The 18,123-nt window shown below is 50.8% G+C and overlaps 1 protein-coding gene across 2 annotated transcripts in view; it reads left to right on the forward strand.

Annotated features, from left to right (window-relative positions):
- The first annotated feature begins 787 nt into the window (after positions 1-787).
- The window catches only part of PRDM15 (PR/SET domain 15), a 69,061-nt gene continuing 51,725 nt past the window's right edge, over positions 788-18,123 (forward strand). For both annotated transcript variants that reach the window (XM_087418056.1, XM_087418057.1), the window contains exon 1: positions 788-838. The gene's annotated coding sequence lies outside the window, so the exon portion shown is untranslated. The remainder of the gene's footprint in view (positions 839-18,123) is intronic.

Genomic DNA, 18,123 nt, shown 5'->3' on the forward strand with positions numbered 1-18,123 from the left:
GCCCCCCGCCAAGAGAAATTAAGGCTCCACGTAGCCATCAGAAAGAAGGGAATGGGCCCTGCGAGCTGCCCGCATGTGCTGTCGGGGTCGCCGGATCGGGCGCGCCACCGGGAAGGGGCCGCGCGTGGCCGCCAGACGCCCCTTCCGGCTCGGGGAAAGGACAGCCGGAGCCCGCCCGCTTCTCTCGACGGATCCGGATCCACGCCGCCCGCTCACCCCACTCCCCGACCACTCCGTCCACTCCGTCCGCTCTCCTGTCCAAGCCACCCGCTCTCCGTCCACGCCGCCGGCTCCCCGTCCACTCCGTCCGCTCCCCTGTCCAAACCACCCGCTCCCCGTCCACGCCGCCCGCTCCCCCTCCACTCCGTCCGCTCTCCTGTCCAAACCACCCGCTCTCCGTCCACGCCGCCGGCTCCCCGTCCACTCCGTCTGCTCTCCTGTCCAAGCCACCCGCTTCCCGTCCACTCCCCGTCTATGCCTCACCGCTCCCCTGTCTACACCGCCCGCGCCCTGCCTCTCTCCTGTCCACGATGGTCGCTCACCCACTCCCCGGTCTACGCCGCCGGCTCTGCAGTCCACTCTCCCACTCCCCCGTCCAGGCCGCCCGCTCTCCCGTCCACGCCGCCCGCTTGCCCCCGTCCACACCGCCTGAGCTCCCGCTCCACGGTCCACGCCGCTCGCTCTCCAGCTCCCCCCGTCCACGTCGCCCGCCTCCCCCAGGACTACAACTCCCACAATGCCCCGCCGCCGCCCCCCGGCTTCCGGTGCTGCGCAGTTTCCGGAGCGGATCGCAACCCGGAGTCCGGATCCGATCCCGCTCTGCACATTCCGAAGGCAGGTAAAGCCCGGGGCCCCGCGCGCCGCCCGCCCCCGCGCGCGCCGCCCCGGCCGCCCGCGCCCGCCGGCCCCGCGCCCCACCGCCCCCGCCCCGCCCCGCCCGCCGCCCGCCGCCCGCCCCGGTCCAGCCGCCATGCCGACTGTTCTTTGTTACATTCGCCGGCTGCGGGCACCGCGGGCGATCGGAGTCAAAACCCGGCTGGATTTCCCGGAGCCGCTCCGGGATCGCCCTGCGCGCCGCCCGCCCGCCGGCCCCGCCGCCGGCCCGCCGCCCCGGCGCTCCGGGCCCGCGCCCCCGCCCGCCGCCCCCGCCCGCCGGCCGGCGCGGGGCCGGGTGCGGGCCGCGCTCGCCCGTGGGCGCGGCGTGGGGGCTCCTCCGCCCCCCGGCCCCCGCCCCCGCCCCGGGCGCCTTCGTCGCCGGCGGTCCCTCGTGATGTCACTCTCCCCCGTCCTGGGGCACAGACCCCGGGGGCGCACGGGGAGGGCGCCGGACCCCCGCCCCCCGCGTTAGGAAAGCAGACCCCCGGAGTCCGGGCGATGGGGCTCCCCAGGCCCCCCAGAGCGCCCTGCATCCCGTTTCTGTAAACCCTTGGGTGGCAGAGGGAAGGTAGTGAAATCCATGGACAGGTGACATGTGCCCGCCCTCGGGGTGAGTGGCGGTGCTGGGAAGGGGCGCGCCGGCCACAGGTGAGGTCCGGCCTCGCCCCGGCGCGGACAGGTGGACAAGTTGGTCACGTGGCCTCTGGCGAGAGGGACAGGTGTTGGCGGCGAGGGTCAGCTTTGAGAAGACAGAAGTGAAAACTCGTTATGGAAACATCGACCTGCCTGATAGTTATGGTTATTATGTGTTTACCCTTATGAAGCGGTTAATGGGGATGAGGTTTTTTCCACAAATGCTCACAAATTGCCCCCCCAACACACTCCCCGAGGGGAGGTTCACATGGTAGAAACAAGTGTGTGCTCAGAGACAGTGGACCCGTGTATGTATTTATAGCTGCCGACGCACAAAAACCATGTTGGCTTAAACCACTCTCGTAAAATCCAGACTCACCAGATAAATTTGGAGAACCCAGCTTGGTTCCTGAAGGTATTTTTAAGGATGAAAAGTAAATGAGCACCTGGTTTTGTGCTAAACCTCAAAGGCGACGATGAGAATTCTCTCTAGAGGGTGCAACCATGAGACACTTTGTTTTTATAGTGTAGTAATCCAAGGGGAGAGGTGCCCCCTCCCCCACAATGTGGGCACACCGCCACCCTATTTTGTTTCAAACCTGGACATTTTCACATGCTCCACATTTTCCCTGCTCCACTCTGCTTCTCTGGATTTCCTTGACATCACTGCCTTGTGGTGAATGGCTAAGAAAGAGAACTATCGTTTGGATTTTGAAAGGGAAAAAAAGTAAAATTTATCCTTGATAGAGTTTTCTTCCCTTGATATCTTTGATTCATAGTTTTGCAGAAAAATTGCCAACAAAAATAAAATAATATGTTCCATTTTGGAAGCAGAAGAGACAGTTATTTTTTCCAGAAGACGATAAATAAAGAAATCAACTCCAATTGCAAGACTCATAGCTTTTCTTGGAATAGTTATATTTGAGAAGGAACTCTGTTAGCTTAGACTATATCTCTCATATATCATTCTTTTGATATCATTATCTGTGTAGGCCAGGAAAAGAACACTCCTCCCATTTTGCAGATTTAAGGGAGATTTAAGGCAACTGTTTCTTACACATGATTTCAGCCGTTGAGATAGTAAGCAATGACTTAAATGCTTCCTTTTCATATTTGTAAAGTGTGGGCGCTACCTGTCCAGTTCACTTCAAACAGTTCGTGAGTGCACGTATTCGGTTATACAGCAAATATTTATTCAGTGGGTGCCTATCATGTGCCCAGCACTGCAGAGAACAAGAGAGAAGGCCCTGCTCGGTGGACCCGATGTTCTGGAGGGAGGGAGGTGCAGACAATATACAATAAAACTGTGTTAGGTGGACGGTGGCTGGAGCAGGGACAAGAAGGAAGGAAGGGCAGCAGGTGAAGGCTGCGTTGTGGGTAGGGGTGGGCACACTCGGGCAGTTGAGACTAGAAAGATCTGAGCAGAGGACGTCTGAATGGAGACCAGTGCTCTGAGGTGCTCAGTGGAGAACTGGGGTGTGGGTGTCACAGGCAGAGAAATGGCAAGTGCAAAGGCCCTGGGGTGGGACTAAGTTTTGTGCACCCAAGGATGAGAAAGGCTGGTCTGGCTGAGGGGAGGAAGCACAGAAGGGCAGCAAGGCTGTTCACCATTCAGAGTTTGTCCTGAGTGCCAATGGGTGGGACAGCATCTGTGTCTTTATAGAGATGACCCAGTGGCTGCTGCGTGGGGAATCCAGGCCCGACAAGATTCCACTAGGAACAGGGTGGAGGCGGAAGAGGAAATGAGAAGTCAGGACAAAGCCTATTTGTAGAGCGAGGCAGGCCTTGCTGCTGTTTTGGTTGGGACATGTGTGGTGGGTGACGGAGGTCCCGTTTACTGAGGGGCACATGGCAGGTGTGCAGATTAGGGGGGTGAGCAGGAGGAATCAGGGCCCTATAGACCAGCATCCTCTGGGGTGTGGGAGACCCTTGCCTGGGGCCCAGGACCCTCACCTTCTCCAGATGCTCTCATCAAACAGCTCATCCTAGGGAAGGTCTCTCCTCCCGCTGTCTAGGAGACGACAACCCCTCTCCCCAGTCTTAACGTGGGCCATGGCCCTTGGTATGTGGGAACCCCAGAGGCCCAACAGATGTGTGGGTGTCGGGGGAGCGACTCCATTGTGAGCAACAGACTTTGAGCTGTCAGCAGGTGGAAGGTGTCTGTCTGCTGATGGAGGAGGTGGACCCGTGGGCATTTATGGTGGTCGTTGATAGTGGCTGTGAGCGACACTGCAGTAACAAAGCTCTTCCGTTCCCGTCTACTTGTCTGTGGAACAGAGTCTCCTGCACTCACGTTGTAAAACCCAAGACTAGGAACAGAATTGAACGTTTGTCCATCGTATGTGAACTGACTGGGGGAGGATGCCTTGTCTGCCTCAGTAAACACAGCTTCTGTTAGATGGCTGTTTACCAAAGTGTGTGCTGTATTTCTGTTTTGATCAGTGGGGTTCCATTTATTGCAAGGATAACACAATCCAGAAGAAAATAGCACAACCTTACGGTCCTAGGGAATGAAGACTAATTTGATTTACATGCATATCTGTCGTGTGATCAATAGAGGCGTTTCATGCACGAATGTGTAACATTGGGTTTAACACTTGCAGTGATGAAGACAGGAGATCGTAGAGAAGGAAGGCTGTGAACTTCTGACGGTGAGGAAGAGCGGGTTCCTGTGCTTTGTAAACAGAGGGCGGTGGGTATCAATGAAGTGCTTAGATGCCAGTAGACATGTTTAGAAGGGTGACATAACAGTTCTATTTTAAGAAATCAATATTTATAATATGCTGGAAATTACGCCCCTCGCAGCTGTTTAGACTCGGGATGAGCAGTTTGAGCTGTCATCGGAAGTGCGAGGAAGTGAAACACTTTCGGGAATATTGGCAGAGAGGTCGGTTGTGCCTGGAACCAGGCATCGGGTGGGGTCAGGGGCCTGAGGGGTGCCGAGGGCTGGACCAGGGATGCAGGCTTGGGGGTGCCGTGGGGGTGACTGCTGGGTCCACAGGGAGAGAGGACCAAGGAGCCAACCTGGGCTGCCCCACTGTGGCTCATATGTTGGGTGGGAGATGGGAAGGGAAGGCGGCTTAGGGAGGAGCATCCAGTGAGATGGCAAGAAGACCGGAAGACCATGGGAGAACGGGTTTACAGAGGGAGGGAGGGAGGGCCTACCTGTGGAATGGTGCCCAGGCCGAGAGCTGGCCCCGAGGAGGGTTGGCCTGAAAGATGGAAGGTGACTTGGCCGGTGGGAGGGCCTTGGGGGAGCTGTGGGGGCGAATCTTCCCTTTCAAGGGAGAACAGGAGGTGAGGAGGCCAGCAGGGCTCTTCCCAGGACTTTTGCCACCAAAGGAAACAGAAACGGGGCCTTAGAGCCATGGGGAAGGTGACATGGAGGAAAGCACTTTGGTTTGTTTTATTGAGTGAGCTCTGTTGGAGGCTGGCATGAATAACTGAGAGGCGTAACTGGTGCTGCACAGAGGTGTGTAACACGGGAGGCACAGGTGATGATGGCCTCCCAGGGAGAGGTGGGTGTGGCATGCCTGGTGTTTGACAGGTGTGGCCCAGAGGGCTTCCGAGAGGAGGGCCATTGGGATCAGGTCTTCAAGATGAGGTAGGAGTTTGACAGATGGAGGGAGAGAGTTTCTGGAAGAGGAAATAAGAGGAGGGAGGCGTGGAGGCTGGGAAGTGGTCCTGGGTGGTTTGGGGTGGAGAGGGACCGGTGGACCAGCCCAGAGAGGCAGCTCAGGCTCACGGTGGGGGCCCTGTTGAGGCCTCTGGTCCTAATAAAGTGAAGAAGCCCATCTCTGGATCGTCCCCTCCAGTCTTCCGGAGCCTGTGGGGTCCCATTTCCACAAACTTACATAGAACTGGAGCTTGGATTTCTCAGGGATGAGGCCACTCTTTACCTGAGATGTGCCTGTGCTGTTGGCCTCGTCTGGCTTCCATATTTTTCATATTCAGCAGAGTCTGTGTCTCCAGCATACAGCTTTGAGCACCAATATATTACAAGTATCATCACAAAACCCTTATTAAATGCCTTCTGCCCTCCAGGCAGCTGGAGGCAAACTCATTATAGGTCGAGTGTCCTCAAATCATGATTTGTGCAAGGGGCCTGTGTGGGGTCATGTGGCAGAGCTGTCCCTTCCCGCTTGCTCTCTGGGGAGAAGGGACCAGGGACCATACCTGCCAGACAAAGCGTCTGTCTTTGAGGAGTGTTCCAAGTGTTTTGTAACTCTCAAGGCTTTTTGTAAGTTTAAAAAATATATGTGCTGATTAGTTATATAAGTTTGCCTTTTATTGTGGCCAGAAGCATAAGTGCAATTTTAGTACCATATTAGTCATGAGGTTTACAAAATCCTGGTTCTGACCAGGCCACTTCCATTTGGTTCATTGGTCCCACTGTCTACATCCCCTCGTGTCCCTCTGGGTCCCTTTCCACAGCACATCTGACTTCTCTGAACTTTGCTCTCGGCCGCTTCTCTCTGTACAGTGCTCCCCAGCCTTACACTGAGAGTGCGTGAGGATCTTCTCACCATCAAAGCTCCCAAGGGGTCTGGTTTTGTAATATCTTGTCTGTCACACAAGGCCCATTATGAAGTAAGAATTAGGCTTCACTCCCTGTTTTTTTTTTGTTAAGCAAAAAGATGACTGCCTGTTAGAGCCCTCATCAGCCTGAGAAGGTCAGCACTACCGCAGTTTCCATTTTTAAGAGGGCAGGGTGCAGACCTCTCTCCCCTCTTTGCTCAGAAGTCCCTCTTAAAATCAGAAATATAGGGGAGTCTTTGACAAAACTAAGAGGTTCAGAAAGAGAAAACAGAAGAAATTATAAAAGAAATAATACAAGAAAATCTTCAGGCTGAAGGCCGTGAATGCCAGGCCAAAGGGCCAGCTAGTGCTTAGCATCCGAGCAGGCCCGGAAACGTCTGATCACTGGAGCTGAAACAAAACTTCTAGAAGATCTGGGGTAGGGAGTCACGTACAGGTTTGCCTTCTAGGAGGATGTCGGCCTCCTCAGATAGCTGTAGCGTTGGAAGCTGGAGGACGACGGAGGCCTGCTTTCAGCGTTCTGCTGGGAAACGACCGTGTCCCCAGGCAGACCAGCCGTCGTGTGAGAAGAGCGTAAAGACCTCTGTGGACGTGGCGAGTCGGCTCACAAGGCTTACCTCCCAGGTTCCACTCTAAGGAAACTGCGGGAAATGTGCTCCCTGGATCGAAGGAATAAACCGAGAAAATGGAAGCAAAGGCCTCAGGAAACAAGAGCTCCACACCCAAGAGAACAGACAAACAAATCCCAGTGATGGTGAGGGGAAGGCCCAGCATGCGCCCTGGGTCAGACCTGACAGGCAGCCGGGATGGGAAGGGGCGGGCTCCAGGAACGCGGTGGAACCCCTGGGCCCTGTTGGCTTGACCCTGTGAAGAAGAAAAGGAAGGAGAAGCGACTGCAGGATGTGGGGAGCTATAGCCATGAGGACCCTCCTCCCAACATTGCCACCACCACCACCGGAATCTACACACGTACACACACAACAGAACCTCCACAAACAGCAGAAACAACACACAAAATCTACACACACAACAACACAACAAGACCTACACAAAACAACACGCAACAAAATACAGACTACACAAGACCTACACAAAACAACAACACAAAATCTAACATACACATAAAACAACAAAACAAAACATATACACAACAAAGTTCACACACAAGCAAGAACTAAGCAAATACAAAATAATCAATTACATTTAAAAAGGTTGTACTAGAAAGCAAATATATTAATCATGAATTTGCTGAAGCAAGCAATCAATAATATTTTCAAAGTCATTAAATAAATGACACACCGATTTAACTAAAATTATATTGAGGAATGAGGGGAGAGAAGAGGAGTGTAGGAAGGCTAACTCCTCATCGACCATAATAAGAACTAAAAATACAACACCCCAAATTCAGAAATTAGGGGACCTCAGTATAAGCATGTTATTTTGAGATGTGGAAGTAGATGACGCAGAAACACCGGGAGACTTGAGAATGGTGGACCTGGGAACCCGGGTAGGAAACGAGGGCGGTGGGAGAGGGCACTTTTTGATTTCTAAAGCTGTGCATATGCATCATCGCTGTTCACTTTAATAGAATAAAAATAAGAAAAAAAAGAAAGGAGTGGGAGAAGAAGACCCAGCCCTCCAGCGCATTGAGGGGCTTGGCCCTGAGGTGGCCTGCGTTGGGCCGGGGGGCCGGTTTTGACCTTGTAGGTGCGCGGATGCACAAGCGGCAGTGGGAGACTGGGCCGCACGTGCGGAGGAGGAGAGGCTGGACCTGGGGGCTTGGTGTGGACCAGTCAGGGTGGCCCTCCTGCCCCCGTCTCCCGTGCCTGGGAACCCGGTGCCTCTTGGCGAGCTGGGCCCGTCCTGAGGTTGGGAAGCGGCTGACGCACCTGGTGATCCGTGCCAGCGGCAGAGTCCCGCTGTCTGTTTCTGTCCTGTTGGAAGACACACGGAGAGGCACTCTGGGCTCCGCACGTCTACTGCCGTGAACCACTGTCAGCCTGCAGATCCTGGACTGGGAGCCAGTGGGTCGAGGGAAGTGGCTCTTGGAAATTGGTCTCCAGGAGGTGAAATGTTCCGCACACGGTCCCTGAGCCCCGGGCTGGGCCGGGCCATGTGGCTCCTGGCAGACTCGAATTCTGCCCTCGTGGTGCACTCACTGTGGCGGGTGAGAAAGGATATGGGCATAAACAGTGACGGCCTGGGGCTTTAACAATGGCAATTGTGTGAGAGAGACAGAGAGAGAAACAAGAGAGAGGGAGAGATGAACCCAGAAGAGAAAGAAGGCAGTGGTGAGGGTGGTGGGGGCGGGGCGGGGGAAGTGGGGGTAATGGAGGATCAGGAAGAGTCCAGAAGTGGAAACTCCTGGGGCGTGGGAAGTCACTTAATTTGGCTGGAGCAAAGCATTGTGTATAATGGGAAATCAGATTAGGAAGAAAGGAAAGTTACAGCCGGTTTACGGAATTGTTAATGCCAAATTCATGAGTTTGAACTTTGTTGGTTAATAAACAACGAGGAGTGACTACTGTGTCCTGCCATTTCTTTATAACATTGAAAGCTCGCTTTTGAAAAATACATACATGGCAAAGTAGTGATAGCGGGAGAGAGGAGGGTGGGATGGAAGTGTTTGAGAACCACCGTTTTATGAGATCCTAACGATGAACTAGAATTTCAGAATCGCACCTGTGCAGGCTGGAAGGGGGCTCAGAGTAGACATGCCATCCCTCTTGTACAGATGAGGAAACCAAGGCCCATGGAGGGGGGCGGGGTTCTCACATCCTGTGAACGGCAGAGCCAGACTCACACCCGGGTCCCCAGCATCCATCCTCTCACAACAGGACCAGGCCCTTCCCCTGTACTGATGCACCCAAAGTCTGTGCTCTGGACCCTGGTGCTCTAGCATGTTGATCAGCGTGTGCTAGAGTGTTCCTGGTCCAGATAAATGCGGGAACTGCTGGGCTAAACCCATTTCAGCAGATTGGTATTGCAGGACTCCTCAGGGCCCTTAATTGTGTATCAGGACTCCAGAATGGGAATCTGCCATGTTTCACAAATTTATTGGCCACAAAATTCCTCTCTATCCACCTACTCCCTCCACCCTGGGTCCCCCCCAGAGTGTCTTTGAGGACTGTTCTGCAGCACAGGTTTTTGAAAATAGCTCTCATTTGTTTGTTTTTTCCCTTTTGTGATTTTTCCCTTAATGCTTTTAATATTGTCACAAGGGCACATGCCCAGGGAAAATGTCCCTCTTGCTTAAAAAAAACTTCCCTGAGCCTCGCTACTGAGCACCTGCAATGTGGCTGATGTGAATTAGGACAGGCTATGAGTCTGAAATATACCCGGAATTTCTAAGACTTAGTATGAAAAAATTCATTAATAATTTTTTATATTAATTACATGTGAAATGATAATGTTATGGCTATATGCTGTTAAATAAAATGTTATCAAAATTACATATGTGAATCCCAGCCAGATTTTTTGTAGATATAGACAAGATTGTTCTAAAATTTATATGGAGAGGCAAAGATACTAGAATAGCTAAAACAATTTTGAAAAAGAAGAATAGAATGGGAGGAGTCACTCTACCCAATTTTAAGACTTACTATAAAGTTATGGTAATCAAGACTGTATTGATTGACCTCCACCAAGTGTGGTGTTGGTGGAGGGATTGACACGGAGATCAATGGAACAGAAGAGCGAACCTAGGAATAGACCCACACAAATATGGCAGACCGGTTTTGGACAAAGCAATTCAGTGGTGCTGGCCCAGTTGGACATCTATAGGCAAAAAGATGAACTTGGACCTCAACCTCACATCGTATACAAAAATTAACTCTAAGTGGATAATAGACAAATGCAAAACTATAAGACTTCTCAAAGAATCATAGGAGACCTAGGGCTTGGTGCAGACATCTTAGACATGACCCCAAAAGTGCGATCCATAAAAGGAAAAATCACAGAGTTGGACTTCATCAAAATTAAAAACCTTTGTTCTGCAAAAGACCCTGTTAAGAGGATGGAAAGCAACGCTGTAGGCGGGGGAAGATAATTGCAAACCAGATATCTGACAAAAGATCTAGAGATGTAAGGAACTTGCAAAACACAACAGTAAAAAAACCAGACAATCCAACTAGAAAATGGGCAAAAGATGTGAAGAGACATTTTACTGAAGAGGATTTACAGATGGCAAATAAGCACGTGAAAAGATGTTCAATATCATTAGTCATTAGGGAAATGCAAATAAAACTACAATGAGACACCACTACACCTCTGTGAGAATCGCTAAAATAAAAAATAGTGACACCACCAAATGCTGGTGGCGATATGAAGAAACTGGATCTCTCCAGAAATTGCCAGTGTGTCACGGAATATTACTCAGCAGTGAAAAGGAATGAACTATTGATACAGCAACATGAACGGATCTCCAGAGTGTTATGCTGAGTGAATAAAGCCAATCTCAAAAGGTCACGTACTGTATGATTCCATTTATATGACATTCTTGAAATGACAAAATTATAGAGATGGAGAACAGATTAGTGGTTGCTAGGGGTTAGGGGTGGGAGTGGGGAAAGGAGTGTGACTGTAATGGGGATGCATGAGCGAGGTCTGTCAGTGATGGGCCAGTCCTGAATCTTGCAGAGGTGGTCACAGGAGTCTCCACCTGTGATAAGATGATGAAGAACTATGTGCACACACATTGTGCCAAGGTCAATTTCCTGGTTTTGAGGGTATGCTATAGTTATATAAGAGTTTTGATCGTCTTCATAGTTACATAAGATATAACCCTTGGAGAAAACTGGGTGAGGGATGTGCAGGACCTCTCTGTGCTATTTTTGAAACTTCCTGTGAATCTATAATTATTTCAAAACTTAACAACAGCCAAAAAAGTATTACCTGTGTGGCTCACCTCATATTTCTGTTGTAAAATGCTGCTTTGGACACTGAAGAGAAAAGACTCTGGTTAACGATCCAGGCCAGTCATAGACTCCCAGGACATCAGCCCCTATCAGCTTGCTTTTTTATCCATCTCCCTCTGTCACATAAGTAGGTGGGGGCAGGCAGGGAAGCCCCAGCCAGGTTAACAGACAGGAGATAATCTTCATTTCACACTGACGTCAACAACCTCCCTGAAAACGCCTTTTATTTGAGTTATTTTTAGCTACCTGTGTTTTAAAGTTGTGAAGTTTTCGTTTTCCAGTGTTTCAAAACTGATTACTTTTTCTAAATCTCAACCTTTGCAGATCACATTAAAAAATAATCTTTTACTGCCTCACATCCATTAGGATGGCTACTATTAAAAAAACAAAACAAAACAGAAAATAACAAAGTGTTGGTGAGGACGTGGAGAATTAGAACCCTTGTGCACTGTTGGTGAGAACGTTAAATGGTGCAGCCACCATGGAAATCAGTATGGCGGTTCCTCAGAAACTTAAACGTAGAATTACCATGTGATCCAGCAATTCTCCTCCTGGGTATACACCCAAAAGAAGTGAAAGCAGGGTCTTGAAGAAGTATTTGTACACCCATGTTCATAGCAGCATTATTCGCAATGGTTAAAAGATGGAGGCAGCTCAAGTGTCCATCGCAGATGAATGGGTAAGCAAAATGTGGTGTAACCATGTGATAGAATATTACTCAGCCGTAAAAAGGAAGGAAATTCTGACATCTGCTACATCATGGATGAACCTTGAAGACGTTATGCCAAGTGAAATAAGCCTGTCACAAAAGGACAAATACTGTTATGATTCCACTTACATGAGGGAGCTAAAGGAGTCAGATTCATATTAATCTTTTAAAAATGTTCTGGTCTCATGTTCCGCTGAGGCTGAGCAGAGCCTCCACTTGCTTTTCTTTCCCCTTCCAGGACCCGAGACGCAGACCTGTTTTCCTGGGGGAACTGATTGAGCTGGTCTGTGCTGAAATACAAGGCTTCCTCATCTTATTCTCTCTCTCCTCTCTCGATCAGTGTTTGACTAGCGGCAGGTTGTGGGAGACTCCGAGTGGCTGGTGTTCTGCAGAACCACGCTGTGTTTATGGACAGTTCGTGCAAAACTGACGTTTCTGGGCTTTCTGAGCTGAGGATGGTGGTGGGGCATCTTCCCTCGTCTCAGAGTTCTGGGTGATGAACGTTCGCAGCCGCAGAAAGGGACCTGGGTCCCCTTACCACCTGCCTGAGGGGGCCAGGCTTGGGCCCGGCGGGTCACCTTGGCCCTGGAGCACTAGGCCACGATTGGAGGGATGGGACTGGGCTGGTGCTGCCCTGCAGCCGTGCTCCCGGGCCCCGTACAGCGGAGCGACTTTGTGATTGAACCTGCCAGGGCCGTTCTGCCTGGTAACCACGGAGAGAGCTGGTGCACTTTGTTCTAGACCTTTCCCCCTTTGTACTGAGAAACGAATGCGTAGCGTTTCCCCAGGGGGCTGAAGCATTCGCTGGCTTCTCCCCAGAAGTGGAAGATGAGGACATGTTTGTTTGGCCAAATCTGGGTCCTATGCATTGACCCCCCAAGTTTCCTTCCAGCAGGCCCTGGGTGCCCCTCGTCCTGCAGTATTTTGTGGAAGGGGGGAGGGCTCATCCTTGTTCTGCTGTCCCAAATAAAACAGTCCTTCAGCCCAACCTGGTGGTGGTGGGTGTCCCGGGAGTACCTGGGCAGGAGAGGGATGTTGTCTATTTGAGTTGATAAAACGTTCTCATGGGCGCCAGACGCTGTCCGGACGAGCTACCGTTTCCCATAACAGCAGTATTGGTTTGCAGGATTTCTTCACTCACAGATTTTCTGTTTAAACTTTCTTTCAAGTACGTGTAGCTGGAAACCCTCAAACAGGCTTAGTGTCCAAGGGAAGGAAGGCAGGAACCCTGTGAAAGCAAGGACAGGCCGATGTAGCCATACCCCAGGAGGCCACAGAGGAGAAGGACCTCAGCTCTGGGCCTGGCCTGCGTGGGGCAGGACCGAGCGCGGCCCGCCGTCCATGTCCTGTGCTGGGGGTGGCATGCGAACCTTGTGCCTGGCGGGTGCTCTATAAATAGTGAAAAAGTGATATAAGCATTTAAAATCACTTTTGTTTTTGTTTTTGGTGAGGGAGATCAGCCCTGAGCTAATGTCTATTGACAATCCTCCTCTTTTTGCTGAGGAAGATTGGCTCTGAGCTAACATCCATGCCCATCTTCCTCTATTTTGCATGTGGGATGCCGCCACAGCATGGCTTGACAAGCAGTGCGTAGGTCCGCTCCTGGGATCCGAACCTGCGAACTCAACCAATATGCCCCCAGGCTGGCCCCCTAAAATCACTTTTTACTTGGAATGCATAATATTTCTTTTCCAGGTCTCACTGCTCATCTAACCAAACTTTTGAACTTCGTGGCATAAATGGTACAAATGAAGCATTTGGAACTTTCCAACCAACTCTTACTTAGCTGGAGTATAGAGGGAGTCCAGTCTAAAGGTTTATCAAGACTCTACTGCATACAGAGTGTTGTGTACAGAGTCCATAAGAATTGAGAGAGGGAGTGAATAGAAGGATAAATACCAAGCTTCTGTTAAAAATCTGGTACAAAAAACAGTGTACATGACCTAAAGACAGCTTGAGATAACTGCGTAGTAGTTTGGGAGTTTAGGGGCAGGGAGGGTAATTGAAGGGGAGGAGGGTGTCTGGGGGGGTTGGGCTCTGTCCTGAAAGGTGGGCGGACTCCGGGGGAGGAGGACACAGATGGAGGATGGGAACTGCAGGAAGCAGGCCGTGTGCCCGGGGGAGACTCCTGTCCGTAGCTTGGGGGGGGTGTCGGCGGGGTGGCGGGGGGAGGTGGCCCGAGGGAGGGGAGGGAGGTACTCCGAGAAGTGGCTGATGCTGTTATCAGATGCCCCGCCATGCTGTGCCCGGCCTGTGCAGGCCTGAGCCTGTGCTGGTGGTTCTCGTCTTCTTGGTCCTTCAGGGCCACAGATAAATGATACATAGACGACTGCAGAGGTGAAAAGTGGGGGAAGGAGAATTGCAGGGTGCTTTTAGGAAGCGTCACGAGGGCCCTCATTTAGGCAGTTGGATCAGGCACCCCTCCTCGAAGAAGTGACAGTTAAGCCAAGACGCGAAGAGTGAGGAGGCGTGAGCCAGCGGTGAAGCCGGGAGAGGTTCCAGGCCCAGGGAACAGCATGTGGGAGGCCTGGAGGCAGCAAGGAGCTTGGTGTTTCTGGAAACTAAAACAAGGCCTTGTGCCCCAGAGGGTCAGCAAGAGGGAGGTGGTCAGAGGAGGCTGATGAGTTTGGGTTTTGTCCCAGGGATGGTAGGAAACCATTAAATTTCAGGCTGTCAAGTAATATGATTGGGTTCATGTTCTAGAAGAATCTATCTAAGGTGTGGAAAGTGGGTTGGCTGGCCTGAGTGGAGCAGGAAGAGCCATCCAGAGACCCTTGCGGCCTTCCAGGGGGAAAAGGCGTGGCCAAGGGAGGTGATAGAGGCTGCAGGTAGAGTCCGTGTGACAATTGGAGGTGACGCGGTGAGTCCAGGTCTCTGGCAGCTACGTTCTGAGATGGGGGAGTTACAGAGGGGAGAGAACTAGAGAGGAGGGACTGTCGAGACAGGAGAGTGGTCAGCCGTGTCCAGTGCAACCAGGAGGTCAAGTGAGGTGAAGAAAAAGAGTTTATTGGACTTGGCACATTTCCAAGGCCAGCTTTGGTGGAAGGATGGGAATAGTGAATAGGAGGGGGGATGTGGGAAGGGTGTGTGTCGGCACCATTTACAAGTAATTTTATTATGAAAAATTTGAACACACAAAACAGTGGACAGACTAGCAACAACTGCTGCCTGCGTCCATCACCCAGCCCAGCTGCCATCACCTGGGCCCGATCTTCCCCATCCACCCCCGTCCAGGACTCCCTACCAATAGACTTGGAAGCAAACCCTGATCATGTAATTGAATTTGTAAATATTTCAGTCTGTGTCTCTATGGGAGAAAGCCTGTAAAAAATAACCAGAATACCATAGCCCACCTAAAACATTTAGCACTAGTTCCATAATGTGGTCAAGTGTCCAGTCAGCATTCAGATTTTCAGTGATCCAATAAAAGTCATACTTACTTTGTTTCCATCAGGATCCAGACCACACCCACACGTTGTGCTTGAAGTCGCTTTTAATCTACAGATCTCCCATCCATATCTTTTTTTAATTAAACTTTTTATTTTGAGATCATTGTAGATTCACGTGTAGTTGTAAGAAATAATACAGAGAGATCCCGTGTGCCCTTTATGCAGTTCCCCCCCGGTAACATCTTGCAGAACTCCAGTACAATATCACATCCAGGATGCTCACATTGGTCCAGTCCAGATACAGAGCGTCCCTTCCCCACAAGGATCCCTCCTCCTGCCCTCTTAGAGCCACACTCTCTTTCCTTCTACCCCATCCCCTCCTTGACCCCCAACAACCACTAATCTGTTCTCCATCTCTATGATTTTGTATTTCAAGAGTGTCATATAAATGGGATCACACAGTATGAACCTTTTGGGATTGGCTTTTTTCACTGAGCACCATTCTGGAGATTCATTCAGAATCTGTTGTGTGTGTGTATCAACAGTTCAGTCCTTTTAATTGCTGACTAGTATTCCGGGGTGTGGATGGACCACAGATTGCTTATTCACCCGTTGAGGACATCTGGGTTGTTTCCAGTTTGGGCTGTTATGAATAACGCTGCTAGGAGCAATAGTGTGCAGAACTTTGTGTGGATGTAAGTTTTCATTTCTCTGGGATAAACGCCCCCAGTGCCATTGCTGGGTCATAGGCCAAGTGCGTGTTGGTTTTATCAGAAACTGCCAAACAGTTTTCCGTTCCCGCCAGCGCAGATGAGAGCCCCAGAGTTTCCTCGTCCTCGCCAGCATTTTCATGGTTTCAGTAGGTGTGTGGTGATCTCGCTGTGGTTTTGACTTGCTTTTCCCTGGTGGCTCATGTTGGACATCTTTTCATGTGCTTCTTTGCTGTTCATATATTTTCCTTGGTAAAATGTCTGTTCATGTCTTTTGCCTGTTTCCTAATTGGATTCTTTGTATTTTTACTGTGGAGTTTTGAGAGTTCTTAGCATATTCTGGATACAGCTGTGTGGTTTGCCCAAATGTCTCCCAGTCTTCAGCTTGTCATGTCATCCTCTTAACAGCATCTTTTGTAGAGCAAAAATTTCAAATTTTGATAAAGTGCAATTTAATTTTCCTTGTATAGACTATGCTGTTGGTGACAAGTCCAAAAACTGGCTAGCCCTAGATCTCAAAGATTTTCTCCAATATTTTTCTAAAAAATTATACTGTTTTATGTTTTAAGTCTGTGATCCACTATGAGTTAATTTTTGTGTAAGATGAGGTCATGGTTATCTTCCTTTTGCCCGTGGGTGTCCATTTGCTCCGACACCGTTTGTTGAAAAGGCTGTCCTTCCTCCATTGACCTGCTTTTATGAGTCTGTCAGAAATCACTGGGCGTGTTTGTGGGGATCTGTTACTCGGTTTCCATGGATCTCTATGTCTGTCCCTTCACCAGTACCAAAGTCTACGTTACCGTAGCTTTATAATTAAGCTTGAAATCAGGTAGACCCATTCCTCTCACTTAGTCTTGTTTTTCAAAATTATTGTAACAGTTGACGTCAGGGGCCTGCTGTGTATACTCCACTTGTCCTAGAGAACATTCATCCAAGATCCCCCCTCCTTCCCCATTTCCCACCACGTTACGTGCAGATGGTCCTGGTCTGAGCCTAACTGACATCCGTGATAAATCTGGGTTCCTGATGCCATTCCTGTGGTCTTCCAAAGATCGCAGTGTGGTTGGTTGGTTAGTGTTTTGTGTAGTAGTCACATGAGTGTTTAAGCAGTGGTCCTCAGACTTGAGCTGCATCAGAATAAGCTGGAGGTTTGTGAAGACACAGGGTGTGGGGCCCCGTCCCAGAGAGTCTGCCGCAGCGGGTCTGGGGTGGGGCCCAAGAATCTGCATTCCAAGAAATTCCCAGGTGCTGCTGGTGCTGCTGTTTGCTGGTCCAGGGACCAACTTTGAGAACCAGCCGTGCAAGGCACGTTCTCCCAGGATTGGTGGTTAAAGTGGCCGAAACTCACGCTTTCAGTCTTTTTTTGTCATTTTCCTACAGCAGTAGGATCTACAGTCCCTGATTCTGGGATTTTTTACATGCTGGAGAAGTCTGGAGACTGGACTTCCCTTCTGCAAAGGAACATTCTGAGCACTAAAGGGATTTTGCCGCGAGCACAGATTTCAAGATGCTGCCTTCCATCAGGCCTGACCTGCTGCCCTGGGTGGCTGTGCTCTGTGCTTTTGGGCTTAAAGAACCATTTCAGAGGCCATGTTTTAAGGGCTAGATACTTCTAATAAAGAATGTTATTCCCAGGACTCAAACATTTAAATATGACAAGAGCCCAGGATAATAAGAGGCTAAAGCTTTGAGTTGTTTTCCTGCCCTTCCTCATTTTTTTCCCATGGCGACTTCTAAAACTGTTTTGGCTGAGTTTCCTCTCCCAGTGGGTACGCTTGGAAGAGCCATTTCTTTGGGGACACTAGGGGAGCCAGGGACTATCTGCTTTGCCTCCTTGAGAGACCAGACCAGGGGCAGGCGCTGGCCCAGGGGAGAGGCAGCCACCCCAGGCCTGGGGGGATCTAGCCAGGCTTGCACAAGGAGGACCAGAGCCAGTTCCGTTTGTCCGTACTCTCCGGGTCTGACAAGCTTTGTAGGGACTGTATTCTTCCCGTGATCCCACTGCAGTTTCGGGGCTGCCTCCTGGGAACCCGCTGTTCCCTTAGCAGAGCTTCCTCGACTGTGAGCCGGTGTTGCGGGTGGAGAGTGTTCCTGCCGGCGGGTGGACGGGCTCAGGCTCCGGGGGGCCCTTCAGCAGCTCCTCAACGCAGGCCTCCACTTGTGTCTTCTGCCTCTTTTCCCTCTTCACCTTCTGCTCGGTGACCAGCTGCTGTCCCCGTTCAGACTGGTCCCTGCGCACGCCCGTGGAGCCCATCAACCAGGAAACCCTACGTTAAACCTGCTAGGGCCACAGGAGACACCTTCTAACTTAAATGGGTGTTACCAGAAAAAGAAAAAACACTGTGCTGTGT

Source organism: Ceratotherium simum, chromosome 27 (assembly GCF_057802395.1).
Source record: "Ceratotherium simum simum isolate JZ-2026a chromosome 27, ASM5780239v1, whole genome shotgun sequence".
Lineage (NCBI taxonomy): Eukaryota > Metazoa > Chordata > Mammalia > Perissodactyla > Rhinocerotidae > Ceratotherium > Ceratotherium simum.